The 6,799-nt window shown below is 38.3% G+C and overlaps 1 long non-coding RNA gene across 1 annotated transcript; it reads left to right on the top strand.

The window, feature by feature from the left end:
- The first annotated feature begins 3,498 nt into the window (after positions 1–3,498).
- LOC129604437 (uncharacterized) lies at positions 3,499–6,087 on the top strand. The gene is made up of 4 exons (XR_008695286.1): positions 3,499–3,646; positions 4,208–4,320; positions 4,393–4,510; positions 4,585–6,087. It is a non-coding gene; the product is annotated as an uncharacterized LOC129604437 (long non-coding RNA).
- Positions 6,088–6,799: the final 712 nt, after the last annotated feature.

Below are 6,799 nucleotides of genomic sequence, written 5' to 3'. Positions count from 1 at the left end.
TATATACAATATACAATATACATACCTCAGCTTTATATTAAAAAATACTGAGACCATAATACCAATTTTTGAAATATTTGACATTCTTGCCTACATGCAGTATTACACTAATTCGAAATTCAAATTGCAGTTCAAACATTATGTAAAACTAGTATAATTAAAACCAGTTCACTACAAGGCCTGAACTCTGAACCACAATGTCAACAGAACAACTGTCTCTTGCAGACAGGGTGTACTAGCTGATATACTCTATAGGCACAAGTTTAATTACAATCAATGATAGTGCCTGTAAAGACTCTCGAGATCTGAAGTGCATGGCAGTGAACATTGCTTACTTGAATGTTGTTTGCCGTGGGCTTGAAACTAAAAAGCACTGAGGGCTGGGAGGAACGGTCTCCACAGGTGCTTCATTTCAGGGACCTTCCAGGGTGGAATCAGCTAAATAGTCATTGATATAGGTTAGGCTGAGGTAAGAGAGGGAAAAAGCTGGACACTGGGGAGGCAAAATGAGCAATGACACTCGATGTGTCTAGTGAGCTTCAGGCTAAATGTAGGTAAAAAATGTTGTCAGCGTCAGTTACGACACTAATATTAGTTGTTATCTCACATACTGTCTCATGGTTCACCACTTAATCGGCTCCACACATTCATGTTAACCTAATTTAAAGAAAGATTCCTTGACTTTTCATTTGGTGTAGTAATTAGTCTCAAATTCTTATTCTAATACTTTGATTAATGACCAAATTACATTGTATTTCCAGTAGCCCCAGCTGTATTTTATGTCCATTTGCTAATACAACAGATTTTGTTTAGCTAACATGGTGAAATAGAAAATGAAAGTGGTGCACCTAAAGTCTTTCCCAAGTATAAACAAGTAGATAAAACAGAGCCATCCATCTAGCTGAATTACAAGAAAAATGAAAAAAGAACAAAGCTATGTTTTGCAATCTGTGTGAACTGACCCTTTAATACAAGTACAGTAACTCTGATTTAGTTTCTCTTTTACATTTATAATAATATGTAAACATACTCATACATACATCTCTTGTTGGTGCTGCTATGTGACAAACATAGAGATAAATAGTTAACAAGCAACCTGTCAACAGGGATGCTAAAAGTACTAAGCACAAGTGACGGTTTATAAGATGCATTTTTCATCAAACATAAAGAAAGACTGCTTTGAAGCTTAGCAGACGGCTTGTGGGCACATGCCCCTCTGGTAGTGTAGACTCCGACAAAACCCCAGTGGTGCCACCCTGCCACCCTGTTGCCACACAGAGACATGAAACGCTAAATTAGAATCACTTGGGATGGCAGATTTGGATGCAGAATCAGGGTGGGCTCATTGGTGTGGTTTGATGTGTTGGTAAAATCCGGTTATGTGTGGGTATAAAGTATTTATTTTGGTGATAGCAGGGTGTGTATGCATGTGTGTCTGTGTGTGTGTGGTCAGTTTGTGTGTGTTTGTTGAAATCAAGTTTAGTCTGTCTATGTCAAACCATACGGTCCTCTGATTAAAATGTCACATAGCAGACTGAGAACTAAACAGGTTGTTAGGTTCAGTCACAGTATATTTTACTGTGACTAGACAACATATGAGAATTGTAAACAAACTCTCATATGTTGTTTTGCATTTAAGTAAAATTGAAATAGTAAAAAAATGCAATTCAGTGTCTCCTTTTATAAATGTTGTGGTTGTTGTTAAATTGTTCTTATTGATTTTTTCATATATACATTACATACATACATACATTATATGGATGTCTCTTGTTATATTTTATTCTTACACATTAATAAACATTGGCAGTGACAGATCATGAGAATAAATATATAATATAATAATTATTGATGTGTAGTATTCATGCTTAATCAACAACTTGAGGATCTACTTGAAATATTTTAAGTGAATCCCCAATTAAGTTAGCTCAACTTAACTAAGTCAAAGATTTATTATTTTGAGATATTAGTTGCCTTATCCATAATAATATATTTGCACTACAGCATTGCCATGGAGAAAAAAGTACTGTAGCATTAGAGGGAAATACTGCACTCACGCACAGTAAATAGTTAAGCTAACAATATGATCTGCTATTGGCAGCACAGTGGTGTAGTTATTAGCAGAATTAAACTGAATGCATTATCAAATATAAATACATTTTCATAACTTTTAGGTGTTTTATTTTAAACTGTAGTTCAACAGTAAATATAAATAAGTAATATAAATTGGTTGTGTTGCCACTGTATTTAACATATTGTATTCAACATTAACATGTATTTTTTGCAGATTGTTGCCATTGTTTCATTTTCGGCTTGAAAATATGACTACACTCTTCCTTGCTTCCGTCCTTCTGCTTCGTCTGTGTCCTCATGCTTGTTTGTTTACTGGCCCGAGTTGCTGAGTCACGAGAGAGGGAGGGGTGAGGGGGAAGGGAAGGGATTTCATTGTATGTCTGCTTCGCTCTTCCATACAGTAGAGATGGGAAGTTTGGTTTATTTAACTGACTCAGATCTTTATATCTCGATCAGTAAAGCGAACAAATCATTTCGAGTCATTCGTTCATTTACAGCAGTCGGCGCTGTGGGCGTTGTAATAATGGTCGCAGTTCTCAAACACTATATACTAAAGACAACATGGTTTGCTTCAGCGGACAAATTATGACCACAAAATGCCACAAGCAATTCAAACCATGTAAAAACCTAGCAAATTCGCACTACATTACGTGTCTTATGTCCTGAATCTTCCCTGCCATTGTTAACAGTGCGACAGTCACTTGGTAGCGGTCACATGATGAAAGATGACATGAAAGAATGGACAAATGATCCGTAAAGATCCATATGAATGAATCAGGAATGAACTGGAGCGCTTGCTTCTCGCTACAGAGCCTGCGCGGCTCGGCTGTAACGTCACAAATAAACAAACGAACGAATCCCAAAAGAACTGTAGTACTTGGTGCTCGCCACAGAGCCTGAGCTGTGAACGATGAATCAGAATGATGAACTAAACCCTGCAGCCTGAGCTGCCTTTTACGTAACAGCTGGTAATGAACAAGTGAAAGAAAAACTTATTTTGACAATTAGTGAAACTTTTAAAGCAAAAAGCAACAATATATTAAAATAATAAAATTAAAAAAATATCCTAAAATATTTACCTGGTGCATTGGTGCATTTATCTTGTCCAAAACGTTATTATTATTATTATTATTATTATTATTATTATTATTATTATTATTATTATTATTATACACTTTACATTATATACACATATATATGTCCTGCTGACTGGGCTTAAGCAGCTGCTGCCATGTGGTATGGGATGCCGAATGCAAAAGAAGCACCTATAACTAGTTTTCTCACATTTAACTAAATGACACTACATTTTTTCTCACATTTAGTTAAATTTGCAAAAGTCTAAATGTTAAATGTAAATGTTAATTGTAAATGTTAAATGTTCGCCAAGTGTAAAACTGAATATTCAAGTAGACTCCACCCCTACCCTCAAACAGCGCTCCCAGATCCTAGATCAGTGACACAGACAAACGAACACCTCAAACAGTAGCTCCGCCCACATCTGACTGGATCGGTGGACAACAATACTGGAGAGAAACCTGGGGTGTGTTCCAGAAAGCGGGTTATGTGACATACCCAGGTAAGTTTGAGGGTATGTCAGTGATTAACCTCAGCTTTCAGTTCCAAAAACGAAGGTAACTTTCAGGGTATGTTTGTAACCATAGCAACTTAGTCTCTGAACATAACCTGCTCCGGAGCTGGTTATGTTTCGGGGTAAGTTTGTTTCGGAGGTTACTGAGCAGGGCGTGCCTGTTTGATGACGAGCCCGTGGACGTGAAGGCGCAGCTTATTATATTTTTTTCCACTGTGAGAGGATCATGAAGCCACGTATCGATGTTTTTTTCACATGATTTTCATATGAGAATTATTTGAAGATGGGAGTGTTATCGTTTTTCTAAAGAATCGTTAATGTATTTAACAAACCATTTGAAACATTTTATCTCAAACTTAAAAAACGTGGGTCTGCACTTATCTCATAAAGCATTCTGTGCGTAGCTCTTCGTTTTTTGCATCATTGACATTTTTGAGTGGCAGGTGTGTCCTTTCTATGATAATCTATGGCACATATTTTAATACGGACACCTTGGACGTACTGCACAGACGCACACTTTCCGTATTACTTTATTACTTTCCATTTCAGAGTTTCCAAACGTGATTGGGTGCATCGATAGCACCCACATTCCTATTAAAGCTCCTTCAGTCAATGAGGGAGACTATGTTAAGAGGAAGTCATTTCACAGTATCATTGTACAGGTAACTATTATTTCCTGTTCAGTATCTTTTGGGTTAAAGACCATTAAACTCATTACTGTTTCCATTAAATAGGTATAATTTGATGCAACCCATCTCATCACTAATGTTGAAGCCAAATGATCAGGGTCAGTGCATGATTCTAGAATCTTCAGGGAATCATCACTATGTCTATTCAGTATGTTTCAACAGGGTATGTTGTAATTTACACAAAATCATGTTTTTTACGGTATTGTTTTATTGTTTTACACATTTCAATCATTACAGGACACTACAGTAGCTACTTGCTGGGGGACAGAGGGTTCCCTTGTCTGCCCTATTTAATGACACCCTACCCTGAACCTGAGCCAGGACCACAGACGCGGTTCAACCGGGCCACAGCAGAAGACGGCCAAGGTGGAGACGACCACAGGCATCCTAAAGGCGAGGTTCCAGTGTCTACGTGGCCTCAGGGTCAGTTCAGAGAGGGCATGTGACAATATAGTGGATTGTGTTGTCCTTCACAACATTGCCACAATACGAGCCGAGCAACCCTCCTTGTCCTGCTGAAGATGAGCAAGAGGATCCAGTAGTGAACCAAGTAGACCACAGAGATGGAAGACTCTTAAGACACATGATTTGTCAGAATCACTTTTATTAAGATTTCTGCACCAAAGCACTCATCATTTCTTCATGTCCTGAAAAATAAAATGGAATATTATTTACATTGCTTCACACAAAGTCCCAGACTGTGTGCTTTCTGGAGGGTCCAATAATAAAGGCTCCAGAAGGATTACACCTTTTAAACAAGAATATTACTATTACCTAATATTATTCAAATCTCATGGAATTAATAGTACAAAACCATGTAGAAGTTATGTTCAATTTTCCTTTACAATAAAAGAGGAGAGGGCAACATAACGGTAATTAAATAAACTCAATTTACTTTTTTTTATTCTTTTTTTTCCTTCGCCGATGCAGCTGTGTTGCTTTTTCTATTAATAATCGGCTTAAACTTTTCATTCTCTGCATTAAAACCTCCAACTCCGCTGTTGAAATACGCTGCCATTATAGTGTCGCTTTTTTCCATGGTGACTCGTGAATTTGGTGATCTATTGACAATGTCTTTATATATACACCGTGCATGTGCGTTAACTCTGGGTTACCGACAGGAGGTAGATTAACCTAACTCTTATCAGGTATTTTGGAACCGACATAGTCAGGGTAAGCAGGTTCTGGGTTAATCAACCCAGAGTTCAGGGTTTAGCAGAAGGTTAATCAACCCTGCTTTCTGGAACACACCCCTGAAGTTTAAGCCATCATGGTCGTCAGCTCCGACTCGGAACTTGAACGGGCTGTAACGGCAGGTGTGTGGGCTGAGGCTCCGCTTCAAACTGCTGTTCCGTCGTAAACACCATTAATGAGGAGCTAAGTATGTTTGAATAGAATATCTCTGTGGCACCGGTGGAGAATTAGTTAGCTAATTTTACTAGCTAGCCAAAGTTACTTCCACGCTATAAACGAAGGTTTCCAGGGGTGCACATTGATACTGTGAAATGACTTCCTATTAACATAGTCTCCCTCATTGACTGAAGGAGCTTTAATAGGAATGTGGGTGCTATCGATGCATCCAATCATGTTTGGAAACTCTGAAATGGAAAGTAATAAAGTAATACGGAAAATGTGCGTCTGTGCAGTACGTCCAAGGTGTCCGTATTAAAATATGTGCCATAGATTATCATAGAAAGGACAAACCTGCCGCTCAAAAATGTCCTGATGCAAAAAACGAAGAGCTACGCCCCGAATGCTTTCTGTGATAAGTGCAGACCCGCGTTTGTTAAGTTTGAGATGAAATGTTTCAAATGGTTCATTAAATACATTAACGATTCTTTAGAAAAACAATAACACTACCTCCTTCAAATAATTTTCATATGAAAATCATATGAAAAAAACATCGATACGTGGCTTTATGATCCTCTCACGGTGGTAATAAATATAATAAGGGTCCACGTCCACGAGCTCGGAATAAAACGGGCACGCCCTGCTCAGTAACCTTCGAAATGAACTTACCCCGAAACATAACCTGCTCCAGAGCAGCTTGTGTTCAGAGAGTAAGTTGCTATGGTTACATACATACCCTGAAAGTTACCTCCGTTTTTGGAACCGAAAGCTGAGGTCAGTCACTAACTTACCCTCAACTTACCTGGGTATGTCACATAACCCGTTCTCTGGAACACACCCCTTGTCAGATGTGGGCGGGGTTTGTGCGCACTGTTTGAGGTGTTTGATTTTGCGCCACTGATCTGAGATCAGCATTACGAGCGCTGTTTGATGGTAGTGGTGGAGTCTACTTGCACATTCATGAATATTCAGTCTTATAGTATTTAACATTAACATGTATTTTTTGCAGATTGTACACGTTGCCGTTGTTTCATTTTCGGCTTGAAAATATAACCACACTCTTCCTTGCTTCCGTCCTTCTGCTGTCTGTCTGTGTCCTCAT

The sequence above is a fragment of the Betta splendens genome, chromosome 8, assembly GCF_900634795.4.
Source record: "Betta splendens chromosome 8, fBetSpl5.4, whole genome shotgun sequence".
NCBI classification, from domain to species: domain Eukaryota; kingdom Metazoa; phylum Chordata; class Actinopteri; order Anabantiformes; family Osphronemidae; genus Betta; species Betta splendens.
The sequence above is the reverse complement of the archived record's forward strand: the minus strand, read 5'-3'. Positions and strand labels throughout refer to the sequence as shown.